We start from the raw sequence: 23866 nt of genomic DNA, 5'->3' as shown, positions 1-23866 counted from the left end.
TATGCAGTAAAGTCACAGACAGTATTAATAAGGCCTTTGGCAAACAAATTGGTCGTCACATTGAATAGCGAAGCAGCCAAACAGATTCTGTGTGGCGTTATCCTTAGTTTTCACTTGGTGTTAGTTGATAGGCACAAATCGGCAGTTTTCTTTTGAATGAAACTTGCTGCTCGGACTAACCATATTTTCTTCTCGATAACAAATAATATTTAAACTTGGAAAACAGCTTCAACAATTCAGAGAACTCCGTGACAGAGAATTCCGTGACAGAGAATTCCGTGACAGAGAATTCCGTGACAGAGAACTCCGTGACAGAGAATTCCGTGACAGAGAATTCCGTGACAGAGAATTCTGTGACAGGAAATTGAGTGAGAGAGTGCTTTGTAACTGAGGTTGAACCTCTTCACTGAGTACCACCCATCCATTCTCCTAACCATTCCAGTTAGAACAGGACTAATCTGAAGTGTCAGAAACATAATGAGTTTCTTATTGAAAGCGTTCAGTTCACAAGAAAATGTAGTACTCAAGCAAGCTATTAAAAACGATCATGAAAAAAAATGTAATAGCACACAGTTGTTTTTGGAATAGTAATCACACTGTCATTGAAAGCAAGAATAAAGGTGTTCAGCAAGTTGGAGCCATCTCAGGCTGTGAATTTTGCCATAATCAATCACTTAATCATCTTAAAGCCTTTGAAAGGGTACAAAGGCAAGCAACCAAGATGATTCAGAGCATCAGGAATTTAAATTATGAAGTGAGGTTAAGAAAGTTGGACTTGCCTTTTATGGAAGAAGACTTTTGAGGCGATCGTAGCAACACTGTCAAGATTACGATGAGAACTGGTGAAGCTGATCCAGGCAAATTGAACACTATGATGAAGGGTTTAATACCAAGGGATGATAGTTCATAGTGAGAACGTTGGAAGCCAGGTGGTAATATTTTCCATCAAAGGGCTTGTGACATATGTTAGAAAGGAAATCCATGGAAACAGGAACTAAAACTGGCAGCTTTGTTGGTCTTAATGGCCTTCATTTGTTCCTGAATATTTTAATGTTTATTTTCTTAATCCGTATGAAGAGGGTTGACACAGTATTGGCAGAGGTGAGCACGGTGGGGTTAGAGTTAAACCACCACTCCCATTTTCTCAGACAGTCAGTGCTGGTAATGGTTCCACGGTTGCCATTTATACCTCCTCTAAACTCTTCTTTTGTTTCTTCTCTTGTCCCACTTTCCTCTGCATCATCATCCCTGTTCCCTCCATCCAATCACTGTCCTTCCCCTTTGTTTTTTCCTCTCCCCATTTTCCCTGGCCCTGCACTGTTAAATCTCCAACTTCTTCCATTTCCGATGAAAGACCATTGACCTAAAACGTTAACTCTGTTTCTCTCTCCACGGATGCTGCCACACCTGACTCCCCAAAGCCTGTCCACCATCTACAAGGCACAAGTCAGGAGTATGATGGAATACTCTCCACTTGCCTGGATGGGTGCGGCTCCAACAACACTCAAGAAGCTCAACACCATCCAGGACAAAGCAGCCCGCTTGATTGACACACCATCTACAAACATTCACTCCCTCCACCACCGACGCACTGTGACAGCAGTGTGTACCATCTACAAGATGCAGTGCAGCAACGCACCAAGGCTCCTTAGACAGCACTTTCCAAACCCGCGACCTCTACCACCTAGAAGGACAAGGGCAGCAAATGCATGGGAACACCACCACCTGCAACTTCCCCTTCAAGTCACACACCATCCTGACTTGGAACTATATCGCTGTTCCTTCACTGTCGCTGGGTCAAAATCCTGGAACTCCCTTCCTAACAGTACAGTGTGTGTACCTACCTCACATGGACTGCAGTGGTTCAAGAAGGCAGCTCACCGCCACCTTCTCAATGGCAATTAAGGATGGGCAATAAATGCTGGTGTGGCCAGTGACGCCCACATCCCATGCATGAATAAAAAAGAACTGCTGAGTATTTACTGCATTTTCTGTTTTTATTACACTTTAAAAGTACTTCAGTGGCTGTAAAGCACTCTGGGACATCCTGAGGTTGTGAAAGGTTCTGTATAAACACATGTCTTTGCTTTCACAGTAAGCACTCGGGTTGAAGTGATTGTATCACACAGTTAATTTCCTGTCACTTACTCTGATTTAATAGGATATTAATGCCTTAGCTGGAGACCCTCCCTAGTGGCAATAGTGAGTTATTATGTCATGGGCCATTAGCCCCAGGGAACATTATATTTATGAAGCTGAAATATGTAGCCACTTTGCAATCAATAGGGTGTAATATTGCCATTAATGCAAAGTCAAGGCTCTGCTAATTATTCATCCCCACAGACTCTCTAATCTGACTGTTTGCTAATTTATATCAAAGACTCACATTTCATTCCTAATAGAAGATTCTAGCACTGCTCCATGAATCAGTCCAACTGAAATCTCACTCATACAGGGCAGTCATATTTTCCAAGGCTGTGAGTTTGCCAGTGATGCTGTTTCAATGGGTCCGGTTTTCATAAGTTATTTGACGAGTTTTATCAGTTTGATGTAAAGAAGTAATTTGCATTTATATAGCGGCTTTCACATCCTCACCAAGCCTCAAAACATGTTTCAACCAGTGAATTATTTTTGAAGTGTTAGTCAGGGCTATAGCATAGGTAAAAACAGCAATTTACACACAGCATGATCCCACAAACAAAGAGATAAGTAACCAGATGATTTGTTGAAGGATACATGCTGGGGAGAACTCCCCTGCTTTTCTTTGAATAGCCATCATGGGATCTTTTACAACCACCTGGGAGGACAGACGCAGCCTCGGTTTAACATCTCATTGGAAAGCTGACAATGCAGCACTCCCTCAGGACTGCACTAGAGCATATTTAAGTCTCTGGAGTGGGACTTGAACCCACAACCTTCTGAGTCAGTGCCAAGAGTGCGTCCAGTGAGGTGAGAGAGTCACCACTGTGTCCAACATGTCACCACTGAGCCAAGGCTCATTAGTAAGTAGGTATGTTATCAACAATCTGTCATCTGCCATTTGTTTTGACATTGCCATTGGACCCAGACTCCATCCCTCAGAATGGCTCACATTTTGTTCGGGACTGATGAACCAGACCAATACCCTGGCCCTTCAGTTATCTGTGGAAACCATCAAATATCAAAGAACAAACTAAACTATCACATTAAGCCTGACCAGCGGGCTTCAGATTCAACATATTGCATTACTGTCAACCTCCTTACATTGAAGAGTTTACTTCTGGATCCTTCAAGACAATGTTCATGGCTACAATACAATTTATAATAATTATATAGTTTGTGGGTAAAAGCGTTCAGTTCACCGGTCCCCTCCCCGCTATCATACCGTGTGATTTGTTTTTGGTGAATATTTCTGCTTCTTAAGGTGATGAATGTCCATTCAGGGGGAGCGGATTACTTGGTCATTGGTGACGCCCAGTGTTAGCATCGGGCGATCCCAGGTCAGGTTAGCACAGGTCTGGATGTGAAATTTAGTTCCCCCTCTTCGGGCCCATGACATTTTTGAACTGCAATCTCCATGCGCCACAATCCACCACTGAGATACTTTGCATTCAGCACTCCCAAGTGAGATTGTCAATTTGATGGCATTTTGTGATGGATTGTGCAGGGTTTTAAGTTGTGCACGCAGGATCACAAGCAACTGAGTCCGAGCAGCCCCTAACACATCTCACATAGGACCCTCATAGCCAGCAGCACAACCGCCTTCCCAATGCTACACACAGACCCACTGAACACCAATGAAATACCATTTCTCACAACATTCATGACCAATTAACTATATACACTGAGTCTTGTTCTCTTACACAGATTTAAGTGCAGGTTCAATCTGTTATTCATATCTTAAATTTGTCTTGTTCAATGCCAGAAGATTTCTCCAACCACGAACTCCCATCTTAACCCAAGCTGAAAACTGAATTAGGTACAAACATTTAAACGTCAAAACAATCCAATGAGAAAAAGATGAATAAGAATTGAAGATAGGTCAGTGATGAGGAACAACCACAATAGCTCAATGCTCCATTACAGTATCCAACTGATACGTTATTCCTAACATTTATCAGACTTTGAGGGAAGCAGGTTCTTCCTAAATGTTACATCCAAGGCTGGAGGAGTGGACTGTCTTTTCTAGTCTCACTTCTCCACAGGTCACATATATTTTTTAAAAACGTTTACCCTGTTACTGATTCGGTCAATCATATACTCTGCTCTCTATCCCAGAATAAAATACACCAATCAGGTTTCTTTAATAAACAGCAAAATTATCAGTTTATTATCAAACAAAACTTATCCAGTAAGGAAGCAAAGCATTAACACACAGATTGAAATATGAATGTTCCCTTTTTAAATTCCCCACACACACTCACACACACTGAAAAAATACTAAAATTCTCCCTGCAGAGGTCTGTTACACAAAAAAGACAAAAAAGAATACTTTGGCCAAATACTTGCTAATTCCTGAAGAAAAAAGAGAAGATATGGAAGGTAGTCAGTTGTCCCTTTTGATCTGGCGTCCAGGTATACAGAGACGGGTCACTGGGATCTTTTCTAAAGCAGTTCTTTTCAGGTGGCATTGAGAATTAATCTGGCAGGTTTATCCAGCTTCTCAGAAGAGATGCAGCATCAGGGATTTTAGCTCTCCCACCCTGGATCTTTGCCGGGTTTCTTCAAAAATGTAGAGAAAGAGGTGTGTTTCTATAAATTAAAGTTTGTAAGTGTAAGTTTGTAAGTGTTTGTAAGTCCTATCCTTCAGCGCCTGGTTATCAGAGTTGTAACAAACCTCACTCTTGGACAGTCCCTGCTGTCAGGGGTAAATGAGTGAAGCTCACTGTTTGAGGGACCTGGATATTTGGAGATGGGGGGGAGGGTGAATAATTGAACAGTTTAATTAATCAATATAAATCTCCACTGCCACATAGTCAGGCAAAAACAGAACTATCGACTTTCACATCATTCCCAATATCAATCACATGATCCAAATTTGAAAACGTTACTTAGTAAAATTGAGCAATGCGATTGCCAGCGATTCCACTGTGTTTGTGTGTAAAATGTTACCCATTAGTCCTTCACTGCTGAAGGATACATTTGCCAGTGTATGGCTGCCGTCCATCAGATACAGATAGGATTAAGGATTCAAAGAGTTAAAATCAGGAACTTGTCCAAAACTGAACTGCCATGTGATTTTAATTGTCTACTTTGTGGAAAGGTTTAGGGCAAATCTTTGAGTTTATCCAGTGAATGGTGAGCCGTCCCGATCAGGAAGGCCTCAAGCTCCATTCCCTTCCTGCATTGATGGAGCTAGTCTCAGCCTGGGCAGTAAGGGGACTACAATTGTACCTCACACCCAAGGAAGGAACCTGCCTCTGGAGGGAAGGAACCTGCCTCTGGAGGGAAGGAACCTGCCTCTGTGGGAAGGAACCTGCCTCTGGAGGGAAGGAACCTGCCTCTGTGGGAAGGAACCTGCCTCTGGAGGGAAGGAACCTGCCTCTGTGGGAAGGAACCTGCCTCTGGAGGGAAGGAACCTGCCTCTGTCGGAAGGAACCTGCCTCTGTCGGAAGGAGCATGCCACTGGAGGGAAGGAACCTGCCTCTGGAGGGAAGGAGCATGCCTCTGGAGGGAAGGAACTTGCCTCTGGAGGGAAGGAGCATGCCTCTGGGAGGGGACATGCACCTTGTGAGTTGACAAGGCAGCACTGAAAAATAAACCAAATGACATCTTACGGTTGTTATTTAGAAGGCAGGATGTTGCCTCCAAGCTCTGATTCTCTTCAAGGGCAACGAAGAAACAACAACATTGTTTATAACTTTATTCAGAAAATTATCAAAAAATATTTTGGCAACCCCAAAAGATATTTGTACAACTTGGAAGGGGGCAGGATGTTGAGACTCTGCCATGGTCAGAGAGCAGCAGGACTGGTGTCTGCACCCATGCCCACTTGGTGAGTGGCAATGCCAATCATGCCATTGTGTGCCTCAAGAAAGGGCTGCCTGTCTTTTAACTTTACAACTGCTGACTAGCCCAAGGGACATTTTCTGTTTCCTGTTTTCAGAAACTCCGTTATATCTCTGTTTACTTCGCTTGACGACATTTCCTGTTCTTCATCGTTCTGCTGAGATATTAAACAGTTTGCAATTCAAGTGTGCCCATAGCCTATTGCCCTGGGGTAAGGGGACAATGCCAGACTGGTGCAGCAGAGGATGTTTTTCTGAGGTTGGGACTGAGGCTCACTAACATCCCTGGCCCTCTTTATATTAGAGGGGCTCTGTTACACTGGAGCCCCAGGACTGTAGAATGTGTCATGGTTACATTGATTCCACAGCACTGGTGCAACAGGTAAACATTTCCCCTCACTATTGGCTGAAAGTCAGGCTTTGTGGCTTTATTTTCTGGCTTGAAGGCTGGGGAAGGGGAAGGATTGGGAAAGAAAACCTCACCACTCGCCTGGATGGGTGGGCCAAACAATCAGCCTGTCCCTAACCTGGAGAAGAAAAGGATGCTAGCTGCAGCTTTCCACTGAATGAAAACCAGTCATTTTGATATGGAGTGGTACTTAGTAACACTGTATGTACCAGTGTGCCCAGCACACCTGTAAGCCTGTTCCTGGGAACCATAACTATTAAGGTGTTGGATTATACAGGTTGATCTCAACCTCACTGCTGATACAACCTGACCAGCTCATCCAGTTACATCTAACAGGAAAGACTCAACAGTCTGGGGCTTGATCCTCTAAAAAAGAGAAGGCTGAGGGGTGACCTGACAAAGGTCTTTAAAATTACAAAGAGGGTTTGAAAGGTAAACATCGAGAAGGTGTGTCAATTTGTGAGGGAGTCCAAAACTAGGACTCATAAATATAAGATAGTCACTAATAAATCCAATAAGGAATTCAGGAGAAACTTCTTTACCCAGAAAGTGGTGAGAATGTGGAACTCACTACCTCAAGGGGTAGTTGAGGCAAATAGTACAGATACATCTAACGGGAAACTAGATAAGCACATGAGGGAGAAAGGAATAGAAAGTTATGTTGATGGGGTGCGATAGAGAGGGGTGGGAGGAAGCTCATTTAGAGAACAAAACACTGGCATAGACCAGTTGGGCCGAATGGCCTGTTTCTGTGCTGTAAGTTCGATAGAGTACAGGACTCAGGATTCCATAATCACACAGAATTCCCACACAGTGATGATCTACAGTGATAAAGGGAGCACCTTCTGTCCATAACCAAAGGGTTTTAAAGCTAGACTTTCCATTATCAATCTGTAATTCTGACCTCACTGTGTGTAGACCAGACCGCCTTGGAATGGTACAATAAATAGTTTGACCTACGTGGAAAAAGTTGCTGTCTGGAGGCAGTTGTACGTGAGACTCTACAGTTCATTCCCCTGATATTAAAAGCTTACTTTACAGATAAACTCTGCATGGCATTAATCTCACAGAACACATTAGATTTCCAGAAAGGAATGTAAACACAGCGCACTCTTCCGGGAATAGAACTGAAAAAACATTAATCGATTCTGTCGATCATTTTCAATCGACGGAAATTAAATGCAATTTCTGCCCAGTCTCCCACCCATTTACAGAGTTTCAATTCTCCACAAGCCCCATTCAGGGCCAGTCAGATCTCAGAGAGCTCAGCTTACTATCCCATTTAGGGCACTCCATTCTGCAAGCTTAGAATTTGCTGCAACCTGTTCCATATACAGGTAATTACTTAGTCAATGATGCCAAAGGCAATAACTAAAACTTGCATTGATATAGCACCTTTAATGTAGTAAAATGTCCCAAGTCGCTTTAAAGGAGCATTATCAAACAAACTTTGACACCAAGCCACATAAGGAGATATTAGATCAGGTGTCCAAATGCTTGGTTAAAGAAGTAGGTTTCCAGGAGTTTCTTAAAGGAGGAAAGTGAGGTAGAGAGGTGGAGAGGTTTAGGGAGGGAATTCCAGAGCTTAGGGCCCTGGCAGCTGAAGGCACAGCCACCAGTGGTGGGGAGATTAAAATCAGGGATGCACACGAGACCAAAATTAGAGGAGTGCTGAGATTTTGGAGGAGTGTAGGGCTGGAGGTGGTTGCAGAGATATGGAGGGTCAAGAAAATGGAGGCTTTTGAAAACAAGGCTGAGAATTTTCACATTAAGGCCTTGCCAGACCAGGTGCCAATGTAGGTCAATGAGCTCAGGGATAAAGGGTGAATGGGACTCGGTACAAGTCAAGATGCAGGCAGCAGAGTTCTGGATGACACAAGACTAGAAAGAATTCCTGAAAGCCTCTCCCCCACTCTCTACCCAAGAGAGAATTGGATCCAGGGAACAGAGGAACAGATTCCCAGCCGAAAGTCATCATCACTGGGTCAAATCCCAGCCGAAGACAAGTCACTGTCATCATCACTGGGTCAGATCCCAGCCGAAGACAAGTCACTGTCATCATCACTGGGTCAAATCCCAGCCGAAGACAAGTCACTGTCATCATCACTGGGTCAAATCCCAGCCGAAGACAAGTCACTGTCATCATCACTGGGTCAAATCCCTGGGGTTCCTGATCTGACAGCTCTCTAGCAGTTCAAGAGGATGGTCTACCACCAAGGGTGATCAGGGTTGGACAATGAATGATGGTCTTTCCCACAGACTAAGAATAAATAATGAAAAAAATTGCAATTAATGCTGTCAGCATTGATGGTCACAAATGAATGTAGTGAGCTGATCGAGGGCTGCGTGGAATGTGATGCTTCTTGAGATGTTTGGACCAGGGAAGTGTCAGAGCAGGGATGGGCTTATTTAGGTTTGAGCGGTGAGGGGTGTATGGGGGGGTGGGGGATGTGATGGGGGTGCAGTGAGAGAATTTGCAGAGTCATTCCTCAGGAGATTAGACTGGGGGGAGCAAGGGGGGGTGGGGGTCCAGGAATGAAGTAAAGACAATGATAGAGCAGGTTGTGCATTGGTCTGTGAGGAGTGAGCTTAAGGCACCATTTTCATTCCATGATCTCTGATGTTCTTAAACTCTAATTTAAAGGAAAAAATGACAAATTTCACATTCAAGCAATTAAAGTTAGATTGCTTCCTTCTGTGTTAGTTTCTAACTCAGTACTGAACTGTGCACAGTTATGGTCTCCATGTTACAAAAGGTGATGTAGAGGTGCTGGAGAAGGTGCAAAAAAAGGATTTAAAGGAACTGAGAGGTTATAAATTCCCAGGAAAGGTTCAACAGGCTGGGCCTCTTCAAGAAAAGTGAAGGCTGAGGGGTGACCTAACAGAGGTCTATAAAATTATGAAGGGGTTCAAAAAGGTTGGCCTAGAGAAGACATTTCTTTTGTGGGGGAGTCCAAAATTAGGGATCATAAATAAAAGGTGCCATTAATAAATCTAATAATGAATTCAGGAACAAAGGATAAAATCTGGGGCCTTCCTTATCCATCTGGCCTCACATCCCTTTGAGGAGAGTATTAATGTATTTAGTCACCGGGGATTCTCTCAGTTCCATGCTAGTCATTCAATTCTAGAGAATCATTTTGAGAGCCAGGTGTAGGAAGAGCCTCATTTTCTATAATATTTTCCAGTTTGTTGGTTAAAGACGTGAAGTTGAGGTCTGGGGACTGTTTGGAACTGAGCAGCACCAGAGGCCTCTCAATCCAACATTGCAGCCAAATGATTGAGATCCAAACTGTTATATTACAAAGCAAACTTCTCAAAATAAGGTGAATCGAGTCTGAACGGAAGACACAAATAGAAAGAACCTGAGGAGGTGCAGACAACTGGAACGGAAATGGATTTTTTAAAAAATGAGCAAGTTCTCGAAACGTTCGAAACTGGCATGCAGTAATTAAAGAATGTAGAGCATCAGTTAGGGTTAGTCAGATACTGCATGCTCAAGAAAAAGCTGAGGTCAAGGGGTTGGCAGATTAAATTTGGTTGATTTTACTCTCTGCTTTTGGTGCCATTTTCATGTTAAATGTGCTCTAATGACCAGTGAAGCACAAAGCACAGGTTTCCAACTCAACAACAACAACAACGGCTGGTATTTACATAGCACCTTTCACGTGGTAAAACATCCCAGGAGCATTAGCAAACAAAATTTGACAGGGAGCCACATAGAGAGATATTAGGACAGGTGACCAAAAGCTTGAACAAAGAGGTAGATTTTAAGGAGTGTTTTAAAGGAGGAGAGGTTTACAGAGGAAATTCCAGAGCTTAGGGCCTAGGCAGCTGAAGGTGCAAGTGCCAATAGTGGAGTGATTAAAATCAGGGATAAGACAGAGGCCAGAATTAGAGGGTCGCAGTTATTTCTGAGGGTTGTGGGGCTGGAGGAGATTACAGAGATAGGGAGGGTGAACCATGGGGAGATTTGAAAACAAGGATGAGAATTTTAAAACCCAACATGTAACAGGGATGAAAGGGTTAAGCAAAGAGCCAAAATTGGAAGGGTCATGGCGCCCTCAACAAGCTGTTGGCATCAGCCTCCTGGATGTTGATGATGAACAGCATTGGCATAGTCTTATTGACTGCCTCAGGTACAGAGGAATGTGACTCAGGTAAGAGAGGATGTGTGACCCTCGTGGAGTTAGGGGTACAAGGTGCAAGAGAACCTAAAAATACTGTAACCCCAGACATTGCTTAATATTAAACATCGAGAATTCAGGACGTCCAGGTGCAGGTAGAAAGTGTATACAGGCTGTTTGACTCTGGGAGCCAGCACAGCCAACGCCACTCCTGACCGCATCAGATATCCACAGAAGAGCACTTTCCAGCTCGGGGGCCAGTGGAAGCCAATTGGATGTGGGGCCTCTGAGAGATTCTGCTCCAAGGGTAATAAGGGCAATTGTCCCACTTGCAGAGATCAGATGTTACAGAATCACCAGCAATCCTGTGTCTCTGGGCCTGTACAGTGTCTCTGGGCCTATACAGTGTCTCTGGGCCTGTACACTGTCTCTAGGCCTGTACACTGTCTCTGGTCTGTACAGCATCTCTGGGTCTGTATACTGTCTCTGGTCTGAACAGTGTCTCTGGGCCTGTACACTGTCTCTGGGCCTGTACACTGTCTTTGGGTCTGTACAGTGGCTCTGGTCTGTACACTGTCTCTGGGTCTGTACACTGTCTCTGGGCCTGTACACTGTCTCTGGATCTGTACACTGTCTCTGGGTCTGTACACTGTCTCTGGGCCTGTACACTGTCTTTGGGTCTGTACAGTGGCTCTGGTCTGTACACTGTCTCTGGGCCTATACACTGTCTTTGGGTCTGTACAGTGGCTCTGGTCTGTACACTGTCTCTGGGTCTGTACACTGTCTCTGGGCCTGTACACTGTCTCTGGATCTGTACACTGTCTCTGGGTCTGTACACTGTCTCTGGGCCTGTACACTGTCTTTGGGTCTGTACAGTGGCTCTGGTCTGTACACTGTCTCTGGGTCTGTACACTGTCTCTGGGCCTGTACACTGTCTCTGGATCTATACACTGTCTCTGGTCTGTACACTGTCTCTGGATCTGCACACTGTCTCTGGGTCTGTACAGTATCTCTGGGCCTGTCCAGTGTCTCTGGGCCTGTACACTGTCTCTGGGCCTGTACAGTGCCTCTGGGCTGGTACATTGTCTCTGGGCCTTTACAGTGTCTGTGGGCTGGTACATTGCCTCTGGGCTGGTACACTGTCTCTGGGCCTTTACAGTGTCTGTGGGCTGGTACACTGTCTCTGGGCTGGGACACTGTCTCTGGGTCTGTACACTGTCTCTGGGTCTGTACAGTGTCTCTGGGTCTGTACAGTGTCTCTTGTCTGGTACACTGTCTCTGAGCCTTTACAGTGTCTCTGGGCTGGTACACTGTCTCTGGGTCTGTACAGTGTCTCTGGGTCTGTATACTGTCTCTGTGCCTGTATACTGTCTCTGTGCCTGAATACTGTCTCTGGGTCTGTATACTGTCTCTGAGTCTGTACAATGTCTCTGGGTCTGTACAATGTCTCTGGGTCTGTACAGTGTCTCTGGGCTGGTACACTGTCTCTGGGCTGGTACACTGTCTCTGGGTCTGTATACTGTCTCTGGGTCTGTACACTGTCTCTGGGTCTGTACAATGTCTCTGGGTCTGTACAGTGTCTCTGGGTCGGTACAGTGTCTCTGGGTCGGTACAGTGTCTCTGGGCTGGTACGGTGTCTCTGGGCTGGTACACTGTCTCTGGGTCGGTACAGTGTCTCTGGGTCGGTACACTGTCTCTGGGTTGGTACAGTGTCTCTGGGTTGGTACAGTGTCTCTGGGCTGGTACAGTGTCTCTGGGCTGGTACACTGTCTTTGGGTCTGTACACTGTCTCTGGGTCTGTACAGTGTCTCTGGGCCTGTATACAGTCTCTGGGCCTATACAGTGGCTCTGGGCCTATACAGTGTCTCTGGGTCTGTACACTGTTTCTGGGCCTGTACACTGTCTCTGGGCCTGTACACTGTCTCTGGGTCTGTACAGTGTCTCTGGGCCTGTACAGTGTCTCTGGGCTGGTACTCTGTCTCTGGGCTGGTACTCTGTCTCTGGGTCTGTATACTGTCTCTGGGTCTGTTCAGTGTCTCTGGGCTGGTACTCTGTCTCTGGGTTTGTACAGTGTCTCTGGGTCTGTATACTGTCTCTGGGTCTGTACTCTGTCTCTGGGCTGGTACTCTGTCTCTGGGTCTGTATACTGTCTCTGGGTCTGTATACTGTCTCTGGGTCTGTACAGTGTCTCTGGGCCTGTACAACGTCTCTGGGCTGGTACTCTGTCTCTGGGTTTGCACAGTGTCTCTGGGTCTGTATACTGTGTCTGGGTCTGTACAGTGTCTCTGGGCTGGTACTCTGTCTCTGGGTTTGCACAGTGTCTCTGGGCCTGTATACTGTGTCTGGGTCTGTACAGTGTCTCTGGGTTGGTACTCTGTCTCTGGGTCTGTATACTGTCTCTGGGTCTGTATACTGTCTCTGGGTCTGTACAGTGTCTCTGGGTTGGTACTCTGTCTCTGGGTCTGTATACTGTCTCTGGGTCTGTATACTGTCTCTGGGTCTGTACAGTGTCTCTGGGCCTGTACAACGTCTCTGGGCTGGTACAGTATTTGGTACAGGACAGTATGCCCTGTAGTATAACCATCTGAAAGGGTTAATCTTGAGAGAGTGTAAAGAATACCTGCTACCTTGATGATGTATGAGATTACATGTGAGAGAGTCTTGAAGATAGATGCAGCGTGACTTTGGAGGAGTCACACAGACTAGTGTGAAGTTGTACATAGTTATAATGTAATAAAGGTTAATGTTCTAATTACTCCAGACTAAAAAATCTCTCTAAGCTAGACTAAGTAGGCAGCCTACCAAACAAACATACAACATGCCCCAAGCAGCACAGTATATTTGGAACGGTACAATATTTGGACAAGCATCAATGGCCCATTTTGTAGAACTTTTCCCTTCATTCTGTCACTTTGAGACACTTTCTCTTTCGGCCCCACATACTATCAAGCCTGTTGCGTTAGAGCTGTGGTGAGAGGCTGATTCGAATTTCAGATCAAGTGGAGTTTCAAATATATTAAACATTTCTTCCCTGGCTGCTTAAATTATCTTTAAAGTCTTACTAAATTCATTCCTTCAGATGACAGCATTGGAGCCCTGTAATGTAGACCACACGCCAAAACCATAATTATCATCAATCATTGTACTTTGAGGCTTTGCTATAATCCTCAACATTAATTCAGCCAAACAAGATATGTTACACCAGATGCTGACAGTGTCCGTCTTGTAGCCATGCAGTCCTGTACATCCCTGAGGAAGTTTAGTTTAAAAAAAAGATGTTGCCACCAGTAGGAATACAGGAACAGCAGTAGGCCATTCAGCCCCTCAAGTCTATTCCACCATTGAATTAGATCATGGCTGACTTAACTCAATCTACCCACACTGATTCTGTAGCCCTTAATACCTTTGCCTAATAAAAAATCTTATCGTTTCCCAATTTGATCCATCAGTTCCCCCATTTCTGTAACCTCTTCTTCCATGTCACCCCGTGATTCTCCATGTTACAGGGAGTGCTGCACTGTCAGAGATGCCACTTTTCAGATGAGATGCTGAACCGAGGCTCTGTCTGCCCTCTCAGGTGGATGTAAATGACTCCACGGCGCTATTTTGTAAAAGCTGGGGAGTCGGCGCAGGCTTGGAGGGCCGAAGGGCCTGTTCCTGTGCTGTAATTATCTTTGTTCTTTGTTCTTTGTTCTCCCCAGTGACCTGTTCAAAATTTATCCCTCAATCAAATCACAAATTTAAATTATCTGGCCATTATCGCATTGTTGTTTGTGGGAGCTTGCTGTGCACAGATTTGCTGCTATGTTTCCAACAGTACAACAGTGACTACACTTCAAAACTACTTCATTGGCTGTAAAGCGCTTTGGAACATCCTGAGGTTGTGAAAAGTGCTATATAAATGCAAGATTTTCTTTCTTTTAGATATTGGAATATAAGAGAATCATTTCCCTGAGCTTAATGTTACTCGTTAACTGATTTGTTCTTTTGTTTTGACAATCCAGTCTTAAATGAGAAAGGAATGACAACTGTACTTTGGTTTTAAATAACTTCACAGTCAGCAGCTCAAGGCTAATTTATAATCCCTATCCTGCAGCCAACTGATTCCACTCGGGATCAAACTGGCTGCGTAATTGCATTATTGGCACAGTATATACTTGGTGCTGAGGGACTATCTCTAGGCTACTGTACCGATGGATAATTTCAACCTATCTCCAAACACTAAGTAGAATGGCAGGAGGTACTTTTAAGCAAATATTCAGTCAGTAATCAGGCCACAGTTTAAACAAACATAACAAGCTTGATTAAGCAGTATATTCATTGTACCTTAACCCAACTCTAGTTCTCATCAGTCCTCAGTTTAAAGATTGTCATTCATTGATTAGGGCTGATTTTCTGCATACCCCCTCCAGACACTGAGCCTCACCCACTGGGCACATACTGTGCCCACGGTTCCCCGATTCTCACTGGCAGCAGGAGAGCCTCTGGAGAAAATGCGTCTGGGCCATCAGGCCGAACACAAACACAGGATCAGGAGTAGCCCATTCAGCCCCTTGACCCTATTCAATTAGCGCATGGCTGATCTGTATCCTAACCCTCCCAACATTTCATACATTTTAACAGTGCCGACACTTCAAAAGTTCTTCATTGGCTGTGAAGCACTTTGGGACGTCCTGCGATTGTGAAAGGCACTATAGAAATGCAAGTCCTTTGTTTTCTTTCTGCTGCCTTGGTTCCAATTCCCTTCACACCCCTTGCCTAATAAAAGTCCATCAATCTCAATTTTGAAATTTCCAATTGACCTGCAGTCTCAACAGTTTTTTTCGGTGGGGAGAGAGTTCCAGATTTCCACTAGTGTTTGTGTGAAGGTGTGCTTCCTGACATCACCCCTGAATGTCCACGCTCTAATTTGAAGGTTCCGGGCTCCTCCACCAGTGGAAGTCGTTTTTCTCTAGCCACCCGATCAAATCCTTTAATCATCTCAAACTCCTCAATTAACCCCTTAATCTTCCATATTCAAGGGAAGTCTATGCAACTTGTCCTCATAATTTAACCCTTTTAGCCCCAGTAATATTCTGATGAATCTGTGCTTTGGACGCCATTGCGTCCTTCCTGGGGTGTGGTGCCCAGAACTGAACCCAGTTACTCCAGATGGGCTCTGACCAGAGTTTTTTTTTAATAACTGTAACCTAACTTCCACCCTTTAGTATTTTTTTTTTTGGCTCAGTACTGCACTGGAGGGTCAGCCTGGATTTTAGGCTCAAGTCTTGGGAATTGCTGTCAACCAAGCCACAGCTAGCACCTCGATAAATGCAAGTCTTTGCTACTTTCTATGTTGTATGGCAGTCAATATAAAAAAGCCCATTGCTGAATGGCTATTTGGGTAAAACGTGTCAAATATTATGAGGTATGGCAGACTAGTAATCCAGAGGGTTGGACTAATGGCCCGGAGGTGTAAGTTCGAATCCCACCATGGCAGCTGGGGAATTTAAATTCTGTTAGATAAATAAATCTAGAATAAAAAGCTAGTGTAATGGTGACCATGAAACTATCAGATTGTTGTTAAAATGCATCTGGTTCACTAATGTCCTTTTGGGAAGAAAATCTGCCGTCCTTACCTGGAATGGTCTACATGTGACTCCCAACCCAGGGCAACATGGTTGACTCTTAACTGCCCTCTGAAATAGCCTAGGAAGCCACTCAGTTGTTAAGAAGGTAGCTCACCAGCACTTTCTCAAGGGCAATTAGAGTTGGGCAATAAATGTTGAGTTTGCCAGCGATGGCCGCACACTCAAAATGAAATAAAGTTAAAGCGGTGTATCTGCATTTGTCGGACAGGATGTTACGGGTAACTTGTGCATGCCCTACTGCCTGTCACTTTGAGTCTCTACGTTTGAGCCAATGTTCCTTTCCATCTCGAAATGAAACATCGGGCATTTGAGATGCAATTAGAAGAATGAATGGAAATGCGGAATTCTGTTAGCAGTGCACTGCCAGCTCAGTGGTGCTTTCTTATTAAACCAAATCTGTTTTCCTTTGTGCTAAGTGGATTCAAGAGCCTCCGAGTCACAGCTTTTGCTAATGGTTTCCATTTCCTGGGCACTATTATTAGAGTGGGGGTGGGGGTGGGGAAACACATACCCAATCTCATTGGGGAAGCAATTGCTCACCCCTGCAGTCACAATTGGCTGGAGTAGCAGTAATGATGTTACTGTCGCCATGGCATTGTCTGCAAACTTCGACTGTTCACCTCACAATACAACGCTCAGGACTGACAGCAGGCCGCGTGACTTGAGTACACAGGAAGGTTTGTCTCTTGCATTTGTCTTGCGAAAATGGGCAAAAAGAAAAAACTCAACATATTTTGGTCTAAGTGTTTTAACATTCAGTTAATTTTCTTTAAATTAAACATCTGTATTTGCCTTTTTGGCAACAGGGCCTTGTAAATAATCGTAATGCCAGAGAAACATCTGCTGCCCTTGCCTTTCAGTCTCTTAATCCAGGTATCACGACCAACAATTGTCTGCCTGTTAGCACAGATACTGAATCATCTGAAAATGTAACTCCTGGTCCACTAATGGGATCAGAGGGACCCAGGCTGATCGCAGCAGAATTCTCTGCTGGAAAACTGTGGTGATAACTCTTTTACTTACCCAATAGCTGTTGCTGTGGCTCAGTGAGTGGCACTCTGCCCTTTGAATTGGACGATTGTGGATTCAAGTCCCACTTCAGGGGCTTAAGCACAAAATCCAAGCTGACACTCCAGTGCAGCACTGAGGGAGTGCTGCACTGTCAGAGGTGCTGTCTTTCAAATGAGACATTAAGCCAAGATCCTAGTTACCCTCTCAAAGGAGGATAAAAGATCCCATGGTGCTAGTCAAAGAACAGGGGCATTCTCTCCAGTGTCCTGGTTGACATTGTGTGCAAATTAGCTGCAGTGTATCTTATATTACAACAGTAACTATGGTGGGATCTTCTCAGAAGGGGTGCGGGGAGGAAGCCCCGATGGTGGTGCTATGTGCAGGTCCCAAGCCTGCATAGATGGGCAGCAGGACTGCATTGGCAATCTTCCCAGAGGTGACTTATTAAAAGTGGCTGCCCGCCGCCCTTTGGTGGGCAGCCCGCTGCTTGGAAACGTCCCCAGTAGGTGGGCTTTTATTTATTATTCATTAATGGGATGTGGCTTTCGTTGGCCAGGCCAGCATTTATTGCCCATCCTTACTTATCCTTGAGAAGGTGGTGGGGAGCTGCCTTCTTGAACCGCTGCAGTCCTTGGGGTGTAGGTACACCCACAGTGCTGTTAGGAAGGGAGTTCCAGGATTTTGACCCAGCGGCAGTGAAGGAACGGTGAAAGGTCAGGATGGTGTGCGGCTTGGAGGGGAACTTGCAGCTGGTGGTGTTCCCATGCATCTGCTGTCTTTGTCTTTTAGGTGGTAGAGGTCGCGGGTTTGGAAGGTGCTGACTAAGGAGCCTTGGTGAGTTGCTGCAGTGCATCTTGTAGATGGTACACACTGCTGCCACTGTGTGTCGGTGGTGGAGGGAGTGAATGTTTGTGGATGGGGTGCCAAACAAGCGGGCTGCTTTGTCCTGGATGATGTCGAGCTTCTTGAGTGTTGTTAGAGCTGCACCCATCCAGGCAAGTGGAAAGTATTCCATCACACTCCTAACTTGTGCCTTGTAGATGATGGACAGGCTTAGGGGAGTCTGGAAGTGAGTTACTCGCCGCAGAATTCCCAGCCTCTGACCTGCTCTTGTAGCCAAAGTATTTATATGGCTATTCCAGTTCAGTTTGGTCAATGATAACTCCCAGGATGTTGATAGTGGGGGATTCAGCGATGGTAATGCCATTGAATATCAAGGAAAGATGGTTAGATTCTCTCTTGTTGGAGATGGTCATTGCCTGGCACTTGTGTGGCGTGAATGTTACTTGCCACTTATCAGCCCAAGCCTGGATATTGTCCAGGTCTTGCTGCATCTGGACATGGGCTGCTTCAGTATCTGAGGAGTCGCGAATGGTGCTGAACATTGTACAATCATCAGCGAACATCCCCACTTCTGACCTTATGATGGAGGGAAGGTCATTGATGAAGCAGCTGAAGATGGTTAGGCCTAGGACACTACCCTGAGGAACTCCTGCAGTGATGTCATGGGACTGAGATGATTGACCTCCAACAACCACAACCATCTTTCTTTGTGCTAGGTATAGCTCCAACCAGCAGAGAGTTTTTCCCCTGATTCCCATTGACTCCAGATTTGCTCGGGCTCCTTGATCTGCCTTGACGTCAAGGGCAGTCAATCTCATGTCACCTCTTGAGTTCAGTTCTTTTGTCCCTATTTGGACCAAAGTTGTAACGAGAGTAGGAGCTGAGTGACCCTGGCAGTACCCAAACTGGGCGTCAGTGAGCAGGTTATTGCTGAGCAAGTGCCGTTTGATAGCAGTGTCGACGACACCTTCTATCACTTTACTGATGATTGAGAGTAGACTGATGGGGCAGTAATTGGCCGGGTTGGTTTTGTCCTGCTTTTTGTGTACAGGACATACCTGGGCAATTTTCAACATTGCAGGGTAGATGCCATTTTGTAGCTGTACTGGAACAGCTTGGCTAGGAGCATGGCTAGTTCTGGAGCACAAGTCTTCAGTACTATTGCCGGAATGTTGTCAGGGCCCAATGCCTTTGCAGTATCCAGTGCCTTCAACCATGTTGTAATATCATGTGGAGTGAATAGGATTGGCTGAAGACTGGCATCTGTGATGCTGGGGACCTCAAGAGGAGGCCAAGATGGATCATCAACTCGTCACTTCTGCTGAAGATTGTTGCAAATGCTTCAGCCTTATCTTTTGCACTGTTCTGCTGAGCTCCCCCATAGTTGAGGATGGGGATATTTGTGGAAATTCCTCCTCCTGTCAGTTGTTTAACTGTCCATCACCATTCACGACTGGATGTGGCAGGACTGCAAAGCTTAGATCTGATCCGTTGGTTGTGGGATCGCTTAGCTCTGTCTATCGCATGCTGCTTCTGTTTGGCATGCAAGTAATCCTGGGATGTAGCTTCACCTCATTTTTAGGTATGCCTGATGCTGCTCCTGGCATGCCCTCCTGCACTCTTCATTGAACCAGGGTTGGTCTCCTGGCTTGATGGTAACGGTAGAGTGGAGGATATGCCGGGCCATGAGGTTACAGATTGTGGTTGAGTACAATTCTGCTGCTGCTGATGTGCCACAGTGCCTCATGGATGCCCAGTTTTGCATTGCTAGATCTGTTCAAAATCTATCCTGTTTAGCATGGTGGCAGTGCCACACAACAAGATGGTGGGTATCCTCAATGTGAAAGCGGGACTTCGTCTCCACAAGGACTATACAGTGATCACTCCTACCAATAATATCATGGACAGATGCATCTGCGACAGGCAGATTGGTGAGGACGGGATTAAGTATGTTTTTCCCTCGTGTTGGTTCCCTCACCACCTTCCGCAGACCCAGTCTAACAGCTATTCCTTCAGGACTCGGTCAGTAGTGGTGCTACCAAGCCACTCTTCATGATAGACAATGAAGTCCCCCACTCAGAGCACATTCTGCGCCCTTGCCACCCTTAGTGCTTCTTCCAATTGGTGTTCAACTTGGAGGAGTACTGACTCATCAGCTGAGGCAGGACAGGAGGTGTAATCGGCAGGAGGTTTCCTTGCCCATGTTTGACCTGATGCCATGAGACTTCATGGGGTTCGGAGCTGATGTTGAGGATTCTCAGGGCAACTCCCTCCCGACTGTATACCACTGTGCCACCACCTCTGCTGGGTCTGTCCTGCCAGTGGGACAGAACATACCCGGGGATGGTGATGGTTGTGTCTTTGACATTGTAAGGTATGATTCCGTGAGTATGACTATGTCAGGCTGCTGCTTGACTAGTCTGTGGGACAGCTCTCCCAACTTTGGCACAAGCTCCCAGATGTTAGTAAGGAGGACTTTGCAGGGTTGACAGGGCTGGGTTTGCCGTTGTCATTTTCAGTGCCTAGGTCGATGCCGGGTGGTCCGTCCGGTTTCATTCCTTTTCTTAGGCTTTGTAGCGGTTTGGTACAACCGAGTGGCTTGCTAGGCCATTTCAGAGGGCATGTAAGATCTAATCATTGCTGTGGGTCTGGAGTCACATGTAGGCCAGACCAGGTGAGGACGGCAGATTTCCTTCCCTAAAGGACATTAGTAATCCAGATGTGTTTTTACAACAATCGACAATGGTTTCATGGTCACCACTAAACTAGTTATTAATTCCAGGTTTATTAATTGAATTCAAATTTCACCATATGCCATGGTGGGATTTGAATCCCTTCTGGCACATCCAGGGATATGGCTCTCTCACTTCCGATCTGACCAATTCCATACCTTTTTCCATCATAGACCAATGCAACTAATGTAACAGCTGTAAAGCTGCTTCCCATGTCAGGAGGAGCTGTTTGGCTGCAATATTAAATACCCAATTAAAAATTAAAACTTTAATCCTGCTCATCCTATCTGCGCCCCCCCACCCCCCCCCCCCCCCCCAACCCCCCAACCCCAAACTTTCCTTCTTTCTCTGACATTTATCTTTTCAACTTTATCATTATTTATGTTTAGTGTCCATTTTGGAGGTGGGACCCACCTACGAAACAATTCATTGGCTGAAAAGTAATGCTCCAGAGGCAATTTTTTTAACCACTCAAAAAACAAAATTCAAGGGTTAAGAATGTTTCCATTTTAATAAATTCAAAAAAAGTGAATGATTTCTAAAGAATTCTTTGAGATATCTCAGACATTTGTCGCAAGGCACTGATACCGTCTGGCGGAGATAGTTAGAAATGAAGACTTGCCCCATTGTATGTTCATTCTTCCTCCTTCAGTCGATCAGAAAATTAGTCGTTAACACACAGCGATGTGAACCTCCAAATTGATCAACGTCAAAAATAACTCAATGTTCTTGTAAAATTCAATTAATAAAGCGTTCCCACAATGTCACTTCTCCTCATGTCTTGCAGGTAACTAAAGAGATCATCATTTGGAAAAAGGAACAGATCATCACTCCATGGGAATTAGCAGCAGTAATGGAAAATTATCAACTTCAAAGTTTTTCCTCTGGAGCTGAAATGGTAAATTAAAGTTAATCAGTGTCAAAATTGAGAGTTTTTGGAGGAGTGTTCAGAGTATTGAACAGAGAAGTTTGCCTTTGTAAGCTTGTGGTCATCCAGACTCTGTTGCCCATGTCCTAACTCGCACACCAAGTCCCTTTCCCCCATCACCCCTGTGCTCGCTGACTTATATTGGCTCCCACTTAAGCAATGTCTTGATTTTAAAATTCTCATCCTTGTTTTCAAATCCCTCCATGGCCTCGCCCCTCCCTATCTCTGTAATCTCCTCCAGCCCTACAACCCTCTGAGATATCTGCACTCATCTAATTCTGGCCTCTTGAGCATCCCCGATTTTAGTTTCTCCACCATTGGCAGCCACGTCGTCAGCTGCCAGGGCTCTAAGCTCTGGAATACCCTCTCTAAACCACTCCTGCCTCTCAAACTCTCCCTGCTGCTTGAAGACCCTTCTCAAAATCTACCTCCTTGACCAAGATTTTGTCCATCTGTCCGATATCTCCTTATGTGGCTTGGTGTAAAGTTTTGTTTGATAATTGCTCCTGTTCAGCTCCTTTGGACTTCTTGCTCCATTCCAGGCACTATATAACTGCAGGTTATTGCTCTTGTTGAATTGGAATCTTTCCTTTTCCACCCTCTCTCCTAAATGCCTTTGTGTCCCAGCTGCACCCACATCCCCCACATCCCCAATCCATCCACTCTCCAGGACGACCCAATCTTCCTCCGTAAGTGTAGACAATGGGTGCTGGCAGACATTTTCAATGCAAAGTAAAACCGGATTAGCCTGCCTTGGAGATAAAAGTAGAGCCACAAATCCAACAATGAAACAAGGGAGAAATCAAGAAGGAGCTTGTTATGCCAACACAGTGAGAAATTGAGAAGCACCCATTTATTCTAAGCCGTGCCTGGAAAAGGGGGGTACGAGCTGGGGGGAAAGTGGTCATTTTATTATTCAGAAGCTTGGATCACCAGTCATCCAAAGCAACAACAACAACAGCTTGTGTTGACATAACACCTTTATGGCAAAAAAAGACCCCAAGGTGCTTCAGAGAGGAGTAATCACACAAGAATAGATGCTGAAACAAAGAAGAAGGTATTAGTAGGGCTGACCAAAAGCTTGCTGAAAGAGGTAGGGTTCAAGGAAAGCCTTAAATGGGAGAGAGGGAGATTTAGGGAGTAAATTCCAGAGCGTATATTGTATGATCGTCTGAAGAGTGATGTCCCTTTACGAGCTCAGTATGCTAATGAGCTCAGTACCAGGATGTGGTCATGTGACTACATGCATTAGACAACATCAAGAACTCATTACACATAGGGCCTGGACAGCTGATAGCGTGGCACCAATGGTGGTCGAAAGGAGGCCAGAATCAGAGGAATGGAGAGTCAGGCAGGAGGGTTGTACAGCTGAACAAGGTTATACTGATAGGGATGGGGAAGGCCATAGAGAATTTAAACCACTAGGATGAGGATTTTAAATTTGAAACACTGGGGGAACGAGCAGCCAATTTGAATCAGCAAGGACAGAAGTGATGGACCACGAGGGCTTAGTGCAGGAGAGGATAGGACAGCAGAGTTTTAGCTGAGTCGAAGTTTACAGAGGGTGGAGAACACTGGAATAATTGAGCCTGGAGGTAACAAAAGCCAGAGATTCAGTGGCAGACGAGCTGAAGCAGGAGCAGAGACAGGGGAGGTCACGGAGGTGGAAGATGGAGCTTGTAGTGATGGAGAGAGTATGGAATAGAAGCTCAGCTCAGGGTCAGATAGCACACTGATATTGCAAACTGTCTGGTTCAGTCTGAGGCAGTGACTGAGGAGGGGCATTGACAACAAGAGCACGGAATTTGTGGCAGGGGTCTTCCCAATGCTTAACCTGAAGAAATCACGGCTCATACAAAACTAGATGTTGGACAAGCAACCAAACAACAAAAGAAAGTTAGAGCCTGGGTCTTCACTCTAATATCTTTAACTCATGTAACATTTTATCTAATGTACTCTGTTGTGTTTGTACTGCTGTTTCCCAGTAAATACAAATCGATAAAATGTGTTCTGCTTACTGGCTGATTAACGGAGTACACTTAATGCATCAATTAAGGATCAGAGAGGCAACCAAATTCAATCACTATAACCCAATTGTACCATGTTCCAGCGATGGTGCGATTCACACTGATCACTTGTGCATCTTTGAAAGTCAGATATGGTCACTCCAAGAGTCTCCACAGCTTAAAAATAATTCTG

General features: G+C 45.2%; 1 long non-coding RNA gene across 1 annotated transcript in view; it reads left to right on the top strand.

Moving 5' to 3' along the window:
• The window catches only part of LOC137384575 (uncharacterized), a 58038-nt gene extending 34517 nt beyond the window's left edge, over window positions 1-23521 (top strand). The window contains exon 3 of the long non-coding RNA XR_010977617.1: window positions 21527-23521. This is a non-coding gene — a long non-coding RNA (uncharacterized lncRNA). The remainder of the gene's footprint in view (window positions 1-21526) is intronic.
• The last annotated feature ends 345 nt before the right edge of the window (window positions 23522-23866 follow it).

This window comes from Heterodontus francisci, chromosome 26, assembly GCF_036365525.1.
Source record: "Heterodontus francisci isolate sHetFra1 chromosome 26, sHetFra1.hap1, whole genome shotgun sequence".
NCBI classification, from domain to species: domain Eukaryota; kingdom Metazoa; phylum Chordata; class Chondrichthyes; order Heterodontiformes; family Heterodontidae; genus Heterodontus; species Heterodontus francisci.
Note: the sequence above shows the minus strand (reverse complement) of the source record. Positions and strands in the feature narration are given on the sequence as shown.